Source organism: Pteropus medius, unplaced genomic scaffold (assembly GCF_902729225.1).
Source record: "Pteropus medius unplaced genomic scaffold, Ma_sr-lr_union100, whole genome shotgun sequence".
NCBI lineage: Eukaryota > Metazoa > Chordata > Mammalia > Chiroptera > Pteropodidae > Pteropus > Pteropus medius.
Window position 1 is genome coordinate 8,228,591 of NW_024355205.1, and position 19,927 is coordinate 8,248,517.

A 19,927-nucleotide genomic window follows, 5' to 3' on the forward strand; every position below is an offset into this window, starting at 1 on the left:
TCTTGAGTGACTCTGTTTCAAAAAAGGTAGAGAAAGTACTTTCCAATGACACCACAGCCTGTCCTAATAAGGAATGGGCCAATAATACAGAAAACCAAGTGAAAACAAATAAAGCTAGCAAAATATTTATCACTACACCTCGATAAATGCGCAGATATTGCTCATGAGAATTCTTGTGTGTGTGTGTGTGTGTGTGTGTGTGTGAGTGTGTGTGTGATTTGAATATGATAATGATTATTCTGTCAGCAAATGTAGTTTAGTTTGGGAATAACTTCTGATTACATAGTTGTAATGACAGGAAACTAATCTGGAGTAGTTGCCCAGGTTAAGGAGTTTATGCCAGAATGTAAATCAACCCACTGCTCCCAACGTTAATAAAGTCTCAACTCAAAGGATGCCTCAAAGGAAAGAATGAAAATGTTAGTTGAACTATACAGCAAGCTAAGTAGTAAAGACTATGAATTACGGAAAGGTAAATGTGTTAAATTCAAGACTATTCTCCTTATTACATGATGATATGGAAGCTAATCACAAATAGCAACTATATATGCTAATGTAGATGGTTATCTAAGGGAAAAGTTCTCTAAAGAATCCTTTAGTTATGGAACAAAGACTGTTTCTACAATATAAGAAAACTGGTTTGGTTTCAACTTTTTAAAGATCTTCAACAAGATGCCAGACTTGCTCCTTTGTCTGACCACTGATACTTTTAGTGAGATACAATTTTCATATGCAAGGAAGGAATGCAACATGTTTTCCAATGGAAGATGAAATCAAAGCCCAAAATGGACATTAGAAGTTTGGAAGAACAGAGTTTTTATAGACTGTTATGGCATGTCTCATAGTTGAACAATTTTCTATGAAATAGGTAATGACCTTGATGAAGCACATCAGCGAAATAAAATTTCCACAGGTTATTTTTAGAGTTGGACAATGAGGCATGAAGCATGTTTGTTTTAGGATATAGATATACATCTATCATATAAGCAATTGCTATTGTTTTATTTACTTTGGCTTTTGTTCTATCTTACTTAGTGCTACTCTGTTTAATTTTTAGAAAGATTAAAGATAGCCTAAATAATGTGTCATTTAGTATTGATTGCCTTTCTTTGCTAAAAGCATTTCTTACTTAGCATTCATCTTTCTTTGGTAAATCCAATTTTCTTCCACTCTGCCATATGTGCCTAGATAATCCTCAATATGATGATATGATGATGATGATGATAATGATGATGATGATGATGATGATGATACTGCTGTAGATGACTATAATATCAAAATCTAAAATATGTGTCTCTTTTGCTCTCTTCTTGGAATAGCAAAATTTACATTCTGTGCACCATTTGATGCTGTCACCTAAAGTGACACTTTTAGTCTTTTGAGATATCTTGGTATAATGCCAGGAAAGGTTTTAAAATGGCATCTTAGTGGAGGAAGATAGTCTATCAAGGACTAGGGTATGTATAAATTTTCCCCCAAGATTATCACCTTTACTTTTCCTGTTCTCCAAACTGAGACTTGCAGTTGAAGAGGAAAAGAGGTCTCATTCATTTACTCATTTAACAAATTATTATAAACTTGTGAAGGTTTATACTGCCAACAGATGTAGTTCTCTATTCTCCTTACTCCTTTGAAAAAAAGAAGGAACGGTCACCTTGTTTTGGTAATTAGTGCAGGTTTATGTGCCAGTTCCTAGCTTAATGATTTATATTAGATCAGAAATTAGAGCAGAAATAATGATATTTAGAGATTTTGAAACAAATCATAGTTCTAAATTTTTGTTCAATTTTGTAGATTAGAGAATAACAAGATCTATCCCCACATTTCATCTGAGTTAATACCATACACATGCACCCTTCTCTCCTGCCTTCCACTAGTCACCTTAATATGAAATGCATCTCATCAGATATTTTACTTTGATAAGATTTAAAGATTTCTACTATTGAGATGACACTCCAGTAGGGAATCGTAGTGTCTGGGCTTTACCTTATATGGGAATGAGGAAAATTAATTTTAGGGCTAGGCCCAGGTAAAAGTAATCATGCTTTCTAGCACGTGACCTGTCTCCTACTAGACCTATTGTGAAATCCATTCTGATAGATAAAGACACACTCTAGGCTCCTGGAGAATGTCTATAAATGGGATCATGTTAGAGTCACATTGAAGCTGTGAAAACTGGAGGTAATAATGTATGTAGCAAGCCCATTGGTTTGCTGGTCAAAAGACCTGGGACCGAGCCAACAAAAACACTACCCGGATAATCTCAAGGGAGTCATCCTAACCTCTCTGTCTCAGTTTCCTGAACCATATAATGGGAATAATATTACCTCAAGGACAAGTCGTGAAGATTATATACGATAATATAAAAATGTTTTACATAGTATACACAAATATATTGCTTCATAGTAATAAGCACTTGAAATTTCACTCATGGGTTTATTTTACAGTTTATGCTCAAGGCTGTTGCATTGATCAGTAGTTCTCAATGGTCCTAGTGGGGATCTCTCCAGTCTAGTATCTCTTGTCCCTTAGTACAAACTAGATTCCATGAGCCTCTTGGGTTGTATGTAAATCAAAGGTTGTACCTTGATACTGGTGGATATACCAATAAATTTCTTATGCCAAAATACCAGAACCTCATTTAAGACCCCCATTAGTGAATTCAAGTAAGTTGAGCGACAATAATGAACTTGATTAGAAAATAAACACCACATATAGCTAGATAGGCAGTATCAGAATGTGTAACTACTCAAAAAAAGCTCCTTTTATATTAATACAGGTTCTGATGGATTGAGCCTATTATCATTTAATATATCCTTTTTTGTCTCTAGTAGCAGTTTTTGTCTTAAAGTCTATTTTTTCTAGAACACTCCAGCTCTCTTTTGGTTATTTCTTTCATAGTACATCTTTTTCTACACTTTAACTTTCTACCTATATATGTCTTTGAATCTAAAGTGTGTCGACATATAGTTGGATCCATTTAAAAATTCTCTGCCTTTTGATTGAGACGTTTAATTTGTTTACAGCTAATGTAATTACTGATAAGGTAGAATAGTAAAATCTGGCCATTCAACATTTATTATTCATCCAATTGAAAGAAGATATTGTCATCCCTTTACATGCAGACCCAGCCAGCGACACAATATTTCAATCCCAAAATAGTATGACCTTGGTAATTTTTCCTTAGTTATTCCTTTAAATACTCATAATCTTTTTTTATCTAATCAGCCAGTCCAGTTGAGGTCTGCCTTTTTTGCACCTTTTCACAAATAAATGTATTCTCATTAATTTTAACTGAATCTTTTTCTTTACTTAAATAAAAGTATATCGAAAAGAAGTTTTACATCTCTATTTAAATAAACATCCACCTGCCATATATATAACATACTTAGAGTGAAAATAAAACATTGCTATTAAATATTAGCTAAATACTGTAGCCTGCTCAAGCCTTTGGACTTAAAATTTATAATCTCTTTATTAAAATATATTTGCAAGTATTAGTGGTGTAATAAAAATATCTCAGCACTAAACTGATATTTTTTTTCTTTACTAACCAAGAAAAATGAAACAGAATTAAAAAGGAGAAGGCTTCTACCCATGTGATTCAGGGTTATTTAATGCACCACTTGGAATTCCTTTTACATAGTCCACATTTTGCAAAATGCTCTATTAGTGAGAGCTGGCCAATTTTTCTGCTCTTTTTAGAGCACATACTTTCAACATAGAAAATACTTCAGGCTTATCGTATTGAACTTAGCTGAGCAACTGGTTGAATGAGGCTCACCTGTATTATGGAAGGCAACCTGCTTTACATAAGGTCCACTTATTTAAATGTTAATTTCATTTAAAACAAAAAACAAAAAACCTACCTCACAGAAACATCCAGAATAATGTTTGACCAAATATCTGGGCACCACGGCCCAGTCAAGGTGACATGTATATTTAACCATCACAGCCCATATATGCCCAATGTGCTTATGTCACATCTACCTCCTTCTCCCTCCTTTCCACTCTGCCCCAATCAAAACTAAAAGGAGGAGAATATCTGCTCCCAGATAGATTTGAAGGCCTAAATACAAAAGGCATCCTAGAAGACAATTTTGCAGAGGGCTAGTATGAGGATTCTCATATCCCACAGCCTTGTTTACTGTTAGAATTATATTTTTTAAAAAGGATGGAGGAGACGTTATATACCTCATAATGCAAAGTCTAAAATTGCTTGCACGGGTTCTTGAATATCGTGGCTGCTAAATGAGTGTTAGCTGTTCTAGAAATATTATAAAGTATCTGATTTCTATCTAGTGAGGCGCCCACTGTTAAATAGCTCTTAAATCAGAGCTAAATTACTTAATGCTCTTTTGTGTAGACGAAAGAGCTGTGGAGAGTTAAGTATGAGAGGAGCAGGGGTAGGGATGTGCATAAACCTTCCCTAAAGTTTGGAGTTTTAGAACAGTGATGCATGATAAAATTCACTTGCTTTTTATAAATTTATTTCCTCTCACCAGTGGGCTATTTTCCATGTTTATCCATTGCAATTTGCTGAGGGAAAAAGACATGAAGCTTTTTAAAAATGTGTTTTAGATAGATAATGCTTTTAAAAGGCAGAGAAATATATATCTAGTCATCGAACAGGTGTGTGCTTGCAAAAGGGAAATAAATGAACCTTTTAAAACACAATTTTTCATCAAAATGAGTTTTTACTTCTAAAAAAATGATGGCAATATACCCTGTGAATACTTAATATATATTCATTTGAAAGGCATCCTAGATCTTTTACCTAGTGATCGATTGCTTTGTCTTTATTTTTATTTTAGAAAGCCAAAGAGAGAGGCCATAATTCTTCAGAATAAAACAAACCAATATTTAGCTATTTGCTTGAATTTCACAACTCTGTGTGAGAATAAATATATATTCATATTAGTTCCTTATTTAGTTCTTAATTTGCACAACAAAGATTTGCTATGTTATTAGCTTTCTGTGTTATGAAATATGCATAAGGAATATCTTTTATCTAACTGAAAATATTGGCAGTAGATTGAGAATCTTTATGAGTGGGACCTATAGAAATCAATAAAAATATTGTCTTAATTGTTTATAGTAAATTTTGACATAGGTCAAATTCAACTTAATATTTAATATGAAATCTATCAGTAAATTTTTATGTATGTATATGTGCAAACATATACTCTAATATTGAGAGTAGAATTAGATTGGCATGCTACTAAAATATTTTGACCATGGAACTTTCAGAAATTCATGAAAGATTCAGGAATACCAGAATCTTTCCCCGGAAAAATACCTCCCACAATTTTCTGGAAGGAGATAAATGAAGAGAACAATGACTAGTTAAATAAAATAACTTTTTATTACAAATTAGATCTCTGAACCAAAAGCCATTGACAAAGTCTAATAAAATGTGCTGGGATTTAGTAGAATTACACACAAGCTAGGTCCACCAGTGGCACCATCATACTGAGCCCAGATTTGACATTTAGAAATGACCACCGCTATAAAACAAAAGGCTACATCTGCCAGCTCAGGAAAACATGGAGACAAGCAAGTAGAAAAGAGCTTGTACTCCATTGCCTAGTACTATGTCAGTCCAGACCACCTGACAGGCTTACTTCCTAGACCAAGGCAAAGTCTCTTGATGATGGGGAAAGTGGGAGGAACAAAGTGTGTGTGTCTGTGTGTGTGTGTGTGTGTGTGTGCATGTGTGAGCGTGCACACACACATGCATATAACAGAGAAAGGGGAGAGAAAGCTGGTGCCCTTACCACTTTAGAAGTATGAAGGAAGAGAATTAGAAAAATAAAAATCAAAGGCCCCTTGAAAGTTGTAACCATAGAAATCTCAGAGGAGTTGTAAGCAGAGTCCAAATAGTTCATCCTCCTCTCCTTGGGTGAAGGAAAGGAGGTCTGGTTTGGTCAGGGTTAGGAGTGAGGGAATGGGGAGAAAGAAGCCCAGAGCAACCCTAAACCTAACATCCAGCTCACAGAAAAGTTCATATTTCAGTGAGATTCCACAAAATATATCTTTTTGCCCTATATCATTATTTCATTAGACTCATGAGATATAATTTTTTAATTTTTTTTTCCAGTATTAGAGATCTAACCTCAAGGAGAATACACTCAAATTTCACTCTTTACCCAATACTCATTGAGAACGTTTGATTTTTGAGGAGTATAAAGAGGAATTAAGTTGAATTCTGCCCTTGAGGGAACTTATATTTTATACATTGTCAAAAATAACTAGAATATGAATTATAAAGTAAAAAATAATCTTAAAATATGTACTGCTCAAGGACACTGAGTTTGGAAAAAATTAAAGAAAATATTAGCAACAGTAGATTTCACTGTGATTTATATTAAGTAGTATAGTTTTGGAGTAACCTACTAGAAATTTCTAATAGAACTCATAGAATCCTTTTTCTTTTGAAGAGAAAAAAACAGCAGATAAGCAAATATGCACCTGCATGATTTAAATATTGATGCATCTGCTCCAAAGCTCTAAAACTAATTAGCGACTTTGCTTCATGACTGCAATTAGCCTTTAAAAAGATGGACATTCATTAACACGGATACTATAATGATAAGCAATTAGTTGTAATTGTTCTATTCTGGAAAGAAATAATAATTGAACATGGATGACTTCTAAAGAAATGGCAAAAAAAAGTTGCTAACTTGATTTTCAAAATTTGATACAAGAAATTCACTTTAGAAATCTTTCTCTTTGGATGTATATAGAACTTGAAAAGAAGAAGATCGTTTTTCTTCTTTGGCTCTTTCTAATTAGCTTTTCTCTACCCTTCTTCCATCCTCCTCATCCCACACATTCTACTTTAACAATTTATGTTTCCACTGCAATATAAGATAAAATATCATAGTACTTTCAAGAACCTGGAAGCTGAGAAAAATTCCCTATGAGATGGAACTAATTATACTTATTTGAGAGATTTGAATAATTAGTTGGAATTTTCAGAAGGTAGATATCAGTTCAGATAAGGAAGAACTCCTTAAAGATTAGGATTTTTCTCAAAAGGGTTCATGAGGAACTGGACCAGCTGATATGTAAGGTTTCTTCATACAGCGAATGAGCTTCTCTCACTGAAATCGTTTTTTGATGAAAGTTATTTGCACTGTGATCTCTGTCAGAAAGTTGTAGTACCTACTAAATATAATCCCTGCCACTGTTCTGAATTGAGCCATTTAGGTAATTATGAACCTGCACACATGTGCCATTGAGAGGAAGACTAAAATTTAAACACAAAATTAGATGTGAGATGCTAGGTGATATCAGGACATTTCTTTTATGCCTATTACCTCAGTGTATTGAAGGAGAACTGAGTATTTCAGAAGGATGGTTGTACCTAGAAGTTTTAGAATAAGAGCTTAATGTAGTTCTGTTGAGTTAAATAGAATATGGCTAGAAGTAAGCCCTCTTTGCACAAAATTCCCACAAATATAGCTCTATTGTGATAAAAATCCTTGCATATTTTCCAACACAACTTGTCTACCAGTATGCTTAAACCATGACTCAGATCTCTGGGTATTACACAGGTCAAATGAGCAGATTTATTTGAAATAATAGCATACCATTGTTGGACATGTCACCACTGATGGCTACTAGAGCTGCTGCCACGAGCTATCTACAATGAGTATATAGATTCAATATTATATCTGTTATTCAGTTCATTGGCCTCCCTCCATTCAGTTCCTCTCTGGCATAGGTAGACATCACCAACTTAAATCAACCCCTTTGGCCACACTGCCCATAGAACCTGTTCCTTTTAGGACCAGAACATCAGATTGCAACCCAATACAGGCTACCTCTTAGGAACAGTGTGATCTATATCTAGAGACCCTGACTAATGAGGATAGATATTCTTCCTCATAGCTACCTAGCACCCAGCACTTCTTACCTTCCATGTATGAAACCCATTATTTCCTTGCCAGTTAGAATGTTTTTGCCCACAGGTAACAGACAACTCAATTCAAGCTAGTTTAAACAATAAAACAATTTATTGGCTGTTGTAGCACCCCAATTTCTCATGTCCTCATAACATTTATCTATTTCCGACACTGTTGCCCTAATACATTTTAATAAATTTCACCTAAATTATCGTAGTTGTATCTTACCTAGTAATTCTACCACCTCAGTCATGGCTTTCTATCAATAGGTATTTATTTATTTATTCAACATTTTGAATGCCTATTATGCTATTTTGGGGGTGGGGAAAGACATCACCGATTAAGTTAAATTGCAATCCTTAAATTTAAGGAGCTGTATTAATGGTGAAAGATGAGTCTACGGTACAGCATCAAATGGGATCTCAGAAGTTGATGACATTGGTCTAATCTCTCTTGCTCTACATACTTTGTAGGATGAGCATAGCTCTGCCCCTATCATATTCACTGCAGCACCTATGCTAATGGAACAGCCTCTACCTGGAAATTTGTTTGCTAGTGTGGCACAAAGAGAGTGTGACAAAGCACAAACTGGTTCTTAAAATTTCTGCTTACAACTGACTTACATCACACTTACTTATAGTTCATCAACCAAATCAAGACGTTTGACACAGTTGACTTTAAAGAATAGGGGACATACAGACCTCTTCCAGGGAAGGCAATGAATACAAGTGAAGAGCAAAGCAGTCAACCACATGTTGTTTGCAAGAGTCAGCAAACAGCAGGAAGTTACATCATTTTGTAAATAAACTTTTATTAGAACAGAATCACACCTATTCATTTACATATGGTCTGTGGAGGCTTTTGTGCATTAAAGTGGTGGAGTTGAATGATAATGACAGAGACTTACAAAGCCTAAAATATTTACTCTTTGGTCCTTTTTAGAAAATGTTTTTCTATCCTGATTTAGAGAGGCAGAAAGATACATGCATAAACATTCAAAATGAAATGTGTCCCACGTTCTTATTTATATCAAGATTGAAGACTTTTAGGGGGAGGAATCAGGCAAAGTATAAATTTCTTTTTAAAAATCAAGTAGAGACATTATAAGAAAACTTGTCAAAAAAATGTACTATAAAACTGCAGAGGGAACCATTGATTGAAAAGATGAGGAAAGAGTTTTGAAGGAAATAATATTTGAAGTGAGTGTTGTAAGAAGGAAAGTTTTTCTCAGGAGTGCCTTCAAGTGAGTATTGCAGGATGAAGGAAAAACCTGAACAAAGGAAGTTTAGGATATGCTCAAAGAATGATGAGTACCTGATTATGATTAAATGCTAGAATTTGTGATGAGTTATGGGAGATAAAGCTGACCCAGGAAACACAAAAACACTGTCTTGAATTTTTAAATTAGAACTATAGTATTAAAAGAAGTATCAAGGATGTTGAAAGGTGTTCAGGCTTTGAATCTTGGCTTTGCCACTTGACAGTTGTGTGACCTACCTTATGTGACCTTCAATAAATCACTTAACTTCTTTGAGCCTCAGGTATCCCTGCCTATGAAACAAGAATTATTGGACCTAATAGTTTTTTGAGTACTTAAATAATGGATGTATGTCTGTCCTATGCCTGCTACATAGTAGATGCTCAAAATTAGTTATTATTATTAATATTATTCTTTTTAAATCATCATCGATCCACTTTGACTTTTGCAGCCAGGCCAATTCTTAGCTGACACACATTTTCTGGTCTCTGTGCCCTTTCTCATGTTCTGCCTACTGACAGGAAAAGCCCAAAAGTACTTGTTATCTGTGGGAAACTACTGTTCTCTAATATCCAAATCAAATAATATTCTTTCTGAAAGCCCTCAAAATGGCTTCCCATAATTTAAAATTAAATTATATGTGCTGTCTTCTTAGGTCATTCATAAAATTCTTGAGGGAGAGGATTGTATCTTGGTCTTATTAAAATCTTTGTTGTAAAATTTTACAAGCAGAATTCACTCATGGCAGAACGATCCAGAAAATATTTTATTTCTTTTTTGCTAGTGTCCCTAGTTAACCGATGAAGCATCTTGGGAAAACCCAAGTTCTTCAATGCAGTTGATCTTTATAAATAAAGAAAAATACAAGGTCATACGTTGATCTAATTATTAACCTTTCTCTAAATTTTGAAGGCAATTAAATTGAATTGTATAATTTCTCACTAACATATAGAAAGGACATTTATAAAATTACATTTATGAAATTCTCTAAGCAAAAAGAAGCTTTACCATTTTTTATTTATGTTCCAAGTACTTAATGAATAGTATGTGGCTTAGTTCCTTCTTCAATTTCTATTGTGTGAAAGTCACTAATGAAAGAAAGGAGGTATAAAATGAAGAATCCAATGTATGTGGCTTAAAATAACACAAGGCATTTCTGTTCTTTTTCCTTTTGATGGTTTCAGATATTTAAAGCAGTACTCCCAAAGTAAGGGGCTCATAGATAGCCCCATGGGTAGACTAGATGAGTCTATGGAGCATGGGATAAATCTTAGAGCCCTTACTTATGTTCAATTTTTACCACATCATTTAAAGATCTCTACTTTCTAATGTTTTAAAATATACATTATATATTTATCTAGTATTTTAAGTATATAATTCTGAATAAAAATTAACAATTATATGTGTATACTCAAAATTTACTTAATGATAGGAGTATAGAATTTTTTAAAAAGTGGAGCTCACTGTTTTAAAGGAAAACAACATATACTTAGTCATGCATTTTCTGTGTTTATTAGCTTTTAGAATCAATGGTGATTTGTTTTTGATACAGATTACATCACGATACAATACATATTTTTGAAAAAATATTGGTTTCTGGTGGTGAAGAATCTTCTGGTAGCTTCAGGATCCCATCCAGCATTTTCAAGTTTGGCAAACAGGAGAATACTCTAAAGCAAAAGTTGGGGGAAAAAAAAAAAAAAAGGAAAGGAAGAAAGAAAGAAAGGAAGAAAGAAAGAAAAAAGTAACTATTGAACAAAAGCATTGTATTTCACTTACTCCCTTTATAAATAAATAGACTTTGCAAATTGTTATGAGAAAGATGAGTAGCTATCGCTTTATTCTGTTTTCCTTATCTTTGCAATGGAGTTATAAGAAAATACTATTTATATTTATTGTGCTGATGACCTTGCTGTAGCTTGCCCTCTCATGGAGCTACTAGATGCTTCAGTAGATTTGTTAAATATTGATCAGAGAAGTGAGACTGCATACAATCCGTTTTTATAAGAGAATTTTATTCCAGTTTTTACAAAATCTTATAACGGAAAAAAAAGTTAATGAGTGAATTTAGCCAACTAACCATCAGAGAAAGAATGGGGTCATGATGTATGTGCACATTACAAAGTTAGGAGTTTTAAAAAGAAAAAGAAAAACAAGCCCATGTTGTTTAATGACGGTTAAGGAAGACTTCTAGCTGAGAAGTATAAATAAAGGGATGGGAAATAATATGGTGCTGAGTTATTTTCTCTTGACAGAGAGCATTTTGAAGCTCACATTTTAAATGTAGACAGTCACTTCTAGGTTCAGGAAGGGTCCTTCATGTCAACACAATTAAACAGTGGTCATATACCTAGCAGCGTTTTAAAGCAGCATTTTATTTCCAGTGGACAGCTTTTCTAGATCTGAGAATTATGGGGGCTCAGGCCAGAGGAAATGTATGGCATTAGGATTTTGCCAAGATGAAAGATACCAAAATGTCTCAGTCGACCTGCCAAGACTATTAAAGATGGTGCTGACCTCTTTGAGTGCTCCCATTGTCTGCATGATTCTTTTAGTGCCAAATGCTTTCTGCACATTATCTCATTTCACCCTCACAACAACTCTGTCAGGTTGGTTTTTATCCTCTGTTTTAGGTAATTTATCCAAGATTAAAAAGCCTATAGGTGACAGAGCAAGGATCTAAGACTTCTGGCTCCAGTGTTTAGATTTAGCTGGCAGGAACTCTAGATACTACTTCTTTTTAAAAAGTCAAACTATGGTGAACTAAGATCACACTACTTCTGAAGAATAGCAGAAGTGTTTGCTGGTGGGTATTCCCGGAGGTAGGGCTGCCCTCTGCCTACTGGGACTTACACTATTAGCTCTATCATTAAGTCCTTTCTTTTTGAACTGTGCTGTCTTCTTACTGGAGAATCTGAAACAAAGGAGGAAGGGAAAGACAGTCACAATCCTAGGTGAAAATGATCAAGGAAAGCTTATACTTAATTCTGATCATAATGTCAAGGGTCATCAAAGGTCTGACCCAATACAAAAATATCCAGTGACAAAATGAATACTGTTATAATCATCGAAGAGTGCATTTTGGGCTAGGTAATTGATCCCAAATTTAGATGAATATGGGACTTCAACTTAGTTTCTCAGCAGGAGTGGATACTTAAATCCTTTCCTCATACTTTAAAATGACCGCATCTTTCTGTTTAAACTAAAGTCACCTTGTACAACCTAAGTCAATACAACCTGGCTTTTTATAGCTTGAATATCAGTATATGTCTACCTTGGACTAAATCCAATAAACCTAATACTGGAAAAATAGAAGAACCTCATTATATCCTTCATTCCCACATAACTCTATACCACATCATGAATTTTAAAGACAGATTTATATTGAGACCTAAGGGCATATCAGATTTCAGACAATTAATCTTAATACTATTGTTGTAAGCCATTCTTTGAAGGAAGGCAAGTGACTGGGTTGGGACTAAAATGTTTTATAAAATCTCACATATAAATTAACAAAACTGACATATAATGCTAATAAATTATCTTTAGGACTAGAAATGTGCTTTTTAAATAAATGATGGTAAAATGTACAGCTAAATCTCCTCTAACTGTAAGAAATACAATTTTAAACTTCAAAACATTATTATAGTTAAATATTAAAGCAATGTGTTGCTAATTTTCACTTATGTAAAACCAATTTGAGAATTTATTATCACAGAACATGAAATTTTACTTTCAGACTGTAATAAGGGAGACAACTGCAGTTATGAGATTTATGTAATAATAACAAAGATTAGAATTTTTATTTTGACAACTTTTCACTGTGTACCTGGGGTTGAAAAATAAAATATTATAAGGCTTCTGGAATATAGTTGCTATCATGGGAAAATGGCAGTGTGAGAAAGGAAAGTAGTGAGAATCGTGTCTTAAAATTAGATGTAGAAGGACTATAATCATAGAACAGGAATGGAAACGGGGGATGATCTAAACCTTTGTATGACAGATTCAAACTGAGAGATGAAATGACTTGTGGGTATATGGGAGCAAATACAGATTCGATAACTCAGTTGCTTTACACCCTTTTAATTACCATAAATACACTAATAGTGGTGCTGGGAATTAGCTAGAGATAAAGAGGTGGGCATATTACTTGATACACACTCCAAGGTTGTTTAGATTTCATTATTATTATTAGGAATGTTCCCAATAGTGACAAAGGAATGAAAATGGCTTATTCTTGGCAGGTTGTCAAGCTCTTTCAACCACTAAAGTAGATTGAATCAATTATTTCTTTGTATTCACTTAATGGTGCCCTGTGACCCAAAGGAGTGAAAATAAAACCATATAATAAAGAGTTTATGAGACTGTCACATGAGCCTTGATAGGATTTTATATTTAGAAAATTTTAAAAAGACATAGTATCTACTAAACATTATAAAAGAAAATACATAGGATTTGAATGTCTAAAATGAAACATCTTTGTATATGTAAAGTCACATTATAAGAGAAGCCGAAAATTTATACAGCAATCATAAATAAACCAAGAGAAGAATGGATTAAAGATTTGAAAAAGACAAAAAAAAAAAAGTCAATTTAAAGTTCTTTAGGTGAGATTAGAAGCATGAATGTTCAACATGTAGTAGATATAATAAATATTTGCTCAGCGAATTTAAGAGTACAACTGTCAAAAGTATAATATTCAACAAAGTACAAAAGGTGACTTAAAGCACCGGTGACCTTACCGTTTCCGGTAATTTTGATGAAATTCACAAGGATTCCTCTTGAGCATAAGGGATTCTATTGGAGTGCACCGTAAACTGGAGAGCCCAGTCAGAGTCTCAATGTGGTTTTCAGCCAAAGATAAGTGCTGTATCTGAGGTATCTTTGGCAATTGTTTGAAAGATGTGAGATGGTTTTTGTTCATATTTAAAACTCTGCAGCTGGATACAAAATATAAACATTTTGTCATTTGTCTCCTATAGAGGATTGTTAACTACCAAATCTTGCATAGGACTAGTATGCCTCACCTAGACATTAATCCCTCAAAAAAGTGACAGTGATGCTTTTTCTACAAATATGGTTTGTAAGAGAAATATTTATATTAAAATATTAAGAGAAAATAAGCAGGATATATGAGTCTATAAACTAGCTGAGTGTAGAAATCTGTTTTCTACATGCTCAGTACCTGACATAATTTTTGGTCCATGATGGATCCTTAATATGTCCTGAATGAAAGAAGAGTACATGTAGAGGCAATATTTTTTTCTCCCTTGATATAGTGATTTGGCAGTTGTAAAGTTTGAATTACAATTATTAATTTTACATTATATTTCCTGTTTCTAAAAAAAGAAAGGTCAAAAGAATGTATCTAGAGAACACAGAAACTAGGTCAATTCTCTTCTTTAATGATTGTGTTTCTCTCTCTCCTCTCTCTGTGACCCCCACTTTGCCCCTTTTGCATAAGATAGCAAAGATTTGAAAGTTTATTGGTCTGGATCAATTCGAGTTTAGATTCTTCAAGTAAATTATCTTCCAATTCAGTATTTCTAAAGCATGCTATGTTATTAAATTTTTCTGTTGTATGTTTATTTGAATGTATTAGAAAAATATACCTAATGCATCACTATTGTATCCCTTTGAAGAAAGTTTGGAAATAAAAACAAAATAAATCAACATCAAGTGCTACTGATTTTTTATTTATGGTTGTGTTATTAAGTTTCTCTTGGAAAAATATATTGAGGTATTTTGAATTTCATTGCTTAAAAAAGAGCATAGGTAAAATCAAATGCTATGTGAGTCTGTCTAAAATTTTGAAGGGGCTTTGAAAATAACCAAAGACACTCAGACACATTACATTTTCCTATACTTCCTTTGTCTGCTATGCAGTTATGATGGTCTCTTGCTGTCCTGTCTCAGCCCAGGCTCAGAGATGTATCTTAACCTACTCTAGGATTTACTCTTCCTTCTGGGGCCACTCGATTTCCTTCATATCCTAATTCTCTCCTGAGGATCTCTGTCTGCCCCTGTCTGCTACCAACGTTTACTCCACCAACCCATCCTACCTGGTGAAGCAGACAGTAGCTCTCTATAAAAATGGTTCTCAAGCAGTTCTGAACAAAGCGGTAGATAATTTTTAACATCAAGAGTGTCGGATCCTTGGAGGACCAAAGAATCCATATAACATTTTGCATTTTTAGTGTGTTTCTGTCACTGTTTGACTGTCAACACCACCCCTCTATTAAAATGTGACCTTGAAGTCAAGACTTTTGTCAACTACCAGTAGAGTCTTTCCTCACAGGTGCTCAACAAACATGACTAACTAAACAACAATGTATATATAATGTTATTGCAATTCCAATTTCAGTGCAAGGAACATGGTAAACTTTTCTGCCAATATGATTCTATGATTATAAATTACTCCTCTAAGAATTGATAATAACAATATTATTTTGGAAAATAATAGATTTTTCCTCTAAAGTGTAACATTTTGATAAATTTTCCTTTTTACCTTACCCAGGCATCATTTAGTACTATCACCTCTAAGACTGACCACATGAAGTGAGCTACAATATGTACAGATGATGGTCACGTATCCTCAAATAGCAAAGATTTGACTTTAACTTAGTAGCTGGACGTGCTAGGGAGCAGGTACTTTGGTAATCTTATGGCACTTAAATCCACCAGTGAATTATCCACTAACCAGAGGGTTTCGACTCGAATTAGTCTTCCAAGAATCCTGTTAAAATTTGCAATTTGGTAAGGGTCTCCCAGATCCTGGAAGGAAATGTTCAAATTCTGAAGGAAAAAAAAAAAACAAGAAGAAAAAGCAAGTTTTCAACTTTTAAAAAATAGTTATTAATTTAAAATGTGTTATAGATGGCATATGTTATTTAAACAAATAATTTTCACCTTTTTTTTGTCCTCTGCAGTACTCCCTCATCCAAACACGTACAATTATATTGCAGAGATTCTTGGGTAGTGAGGGTGAAGATCCTGACCTAATTCTCAGTAAAATGACATTCCAGGTTGAAGATGAGGGAATCAAACAGATTCTGAAATTCTCTAGGGATGGAGAGTGGAAGAAATAAAGCTCTGTTTGGAAATTATTGATCTAAATGATTAGTTATCTTTAGCCTCCTTGGAAATACTAAAAAATCATGTTTATGAAAGTTTCCAAGTAAGATATCATCATTCGAAAGATGAAAACTATGATTTTGTTTCAGAGTAACTAGGAATACATATCTAAAAATAGTTTGGCATATTCCAAAGATAGTGGATATTTTATTTTTACTTTCAACATCAGTCAATGTTATTGTAAAGGTAATTAAAACCACTCTCAGCATTGCTCTTGAAAACTATATTCCTAAAGATCAACTTAACTTTTTATTTCCACAATTTTATCATAATTTCTGACAATAAAAACTGTTGAATAAAATGGCAACCCCTTTTTAAAAATTTGAAGAAAAATAATTTACTATTTTTAAGGAAGTGTTGATATCTCTATCTTAAAAAAGATCACTAAGGTCTTGATATTTTTAGATATTAAACATTATAAAATTTGATACTTTAACTTCCATTTTCCAAAAGTATAAAAGGTCTTAATTTTGAAATAAAATGTAAGAAATGATAAAAATTATATTTATTATTTTTATATTAAATATCACCTCCTCAGAGAGGTTTCTTTGAACACTGTTTCCCAATTAAGTTTTCTATGATAGTTTAGAGTTTATTTAGCCATTCTCTTAGATCATAGTTACCTCAAGGCCAATTAAACTTTCTATGATAATTTATTAGCAAGTCTCCATTGGCCTGTGCAATAAATTCATGGTTTAAGTGGCAGATATAAAGAGTGAATATCTTTTTATACACTGAAACAATTACCTATAAAGAGAGTCCTGGGAGTACAGGTCAAAGTTCTAGGTGTATTTTTTAAAATTTTTAAATGAATAAATAGGTGCATTGCTTAAAATTTTAAGAGTTGAATATAGGAATAGTTTTAAATGAATTTTAAAAAAGAAAGCATATATTCCACTAACAAGTGTGTAACCTTGGGCAGATCATTTGTCTTTCTGAATTTGCCTTTCCTTTTCCAAAAGAAAGCTTAGACCAGACCCTCTCTGAAACTTCTTCCTACCTCCTAATTCTATAATTCTCTGACATACAAGATCAATCTGTGAGGCAAAAGAAGTTTCAAGAGACCCCCAAAAGTAGGTTTAAACTCAATCTCATGTCTAAAACCTTCATGTACAATTTGATCATTTCAAAAAACAAATATATGGACATGCTACTCTGTTGTGAATAAGTTGATTTATTTTTTTATTGCTACCGACACTTATCCTTCCCACTTAAATCTTCAGTCCTCTGCCTAAATATGACTTGATCCAACCAGAATTAGAAGTTTGAGTAATTGCAGCCCCATAGCTTTGTAGTGACCAGGCTGACTAATTGCAAAGGCTCTTTCAGTGGTAGGGGCTTAGTCAGCTGGGTCATTTGAACACAGAAATCACAGCTTATGTGCTTCATTGGTGAATAGTTTGATTTGTTCCAGCATAGCTCTCTTAGATCAGCCTGGTTGCCTCAGCTGATCAAAACTTTTGGCTTAATGCATTGTTCAAGGGACTCCAGGTTGCACCATAACCTCACTGATAAAGATTATTGTCCAACATTTGACTTTTTTTTTTAATCAAAAAGAACAATTTCATTCTCAATTATTTTAAACTTTTCCAAAGTTCAGCAATATCAGGATAAGTAAAGGTTAGAAAATAAGTAATGCATCATGATGAAGAGGGGATGAGAGAGAGAGAGAGAGAGAGAGAGAGAGAGAGAGAAAACACCACGAGTTTTAGAAAAAGCTCTGAAGAGATGCTTAAAGTTTTGAGATTAATCCTGATAATTGCCCTTAGAAAGAAAAAAAAAAGTAGCGTAATTTAATCAACATAGAAAATAGGCTTTTTTTCTGTTTATTTTTATTATTATTATTATTTTAGCTCTCACCCTGCAGTCCTCCCAGTTCTCTTGTAGCCATGTTTCCCATTTGTTTTTTTCAAGGACTCTTTTCCGTGGAGGCAAGGCACACTCCTGTCTGTACAGCAACTCCTCAGCAGAGGGTCCTGGGCAAAAGTCAAAACCCTTGGAAGTAGGTTTAGGGTGGAAAGACTGACATCTTCACTTGATATTTGGTTGTTTTGAACTTCCACTTGATATTAGGACTGAAGAAAACATGATTTGACCTATATTATTCCCAAACAGTGTAAGTGATAACAGAGTTAACTTTTAATCCTACATAAATTATTTTTCATCCTGGCAAGTGAGAAAAATCACTAGTATAATGACTTTAATCTTCATTTAATTTTCTCTTTGGGGATGTGAAGTCCGCTCTGACTTTCTCTCTCTTTTGTCTCTCATTTTAATTAGCCACCTAGTCCTACCAGTTTTTCCTTTGAGAATCTGTCTCTTCCTTTTTAATATCCAGACTTTCATATTTTCCTACCTAAACTATAACTACTTTCTCTTGACCTCTTTGTTTGTAATCTCTCCTTTAAAACAAATGACACAAATTGCCATCCAACCTTCCTAAAACACGGCTTTAACATAGGACTCACATGTTCAAAACATTCCAGAAATTTCTTACTGCCTTTCTTACATAGGACTCACATGTTCAAAACATTCCAGAAATTTCTTACTGAATAAAGATGGACCATCACAACTTGTTAGTCAAGGTTTCCTGCAATCTTATTCCTGTCTCCATTTCCAAAGTCTCCATTCCCACTATTTTCTGTTATTGTTCTCCAAATCAGGATTGCACAAAAGTTTCAAGGTTGAGGAAAGGATATCCCAAACTAAATGATTTCAATTCCCTCCCAATTCTAATCTACTGTATCTCTGTAAGTCATACCTGGTACCATTTGCACACACTTCTAATGCTCCATTTTTCTGGAATGCATGATTCCCCTCATTATAAAGGTAAAAAAAAAAAAAAAAAAAAAACCCAGAAGGCGGATACTGAAGGCATCAGGAACAAACTTTGTTTTTGTGGCAGATTTGTCTGGGCTCTGATAAGAGATAAGGAGTCCATTTGTGAAGGATTTGTGAAAGTCAATAAGAGAAAGACACCAATATTTCATTATTTTGATAGAAACACTAGTTTTTTTACTAGACACAGGTGGGAGCCAAAGTGTAAACTGCCCTTTCACACATTTCTCTCATAATAAACCGTACTACTTCCTGCCACCCAGGAAATAAGCTAACCCCAAAGGTGGCAGTATCATAACCAATTTATAAATAAAATATTCTTGTGTTGGGAAGATATCTTTGTTGATAAGGATGATTGGAGTTAAAAGTCATAGAACTGAAAAAACTGGAAAAATCACCAAAATGACTGAGGAGAACTTGTGCTCAATTGTCTTTAATACCCATGCCCAAATTTGGAAACATTCTTTGTGAAATAGATACCCCAGAGTTTATTAAACTCTACCCTATACTGTTCGTTTGACTTCTATTGATCTTCTGCCCTTTCAATTATTTTTCTTTTAAAGCAGCTTTCAAAGATTTCTTTGAAGTTGGAATCCAAAGATCATCTCCACTGTAAAGAGTTTCATTACATTGGATTTTTTGTTTTCTCAGACTTCGTTAGTAATTGAGGTTATACCTTCACATGAGAACTACAGTCTGGAATATCCGACAGTCCAGGTATGTTGGCTTTGCCCTGCTATCTCTGAGATTGTTCATGGTCCCCTCACTGGATCTGTGATTTGTAACA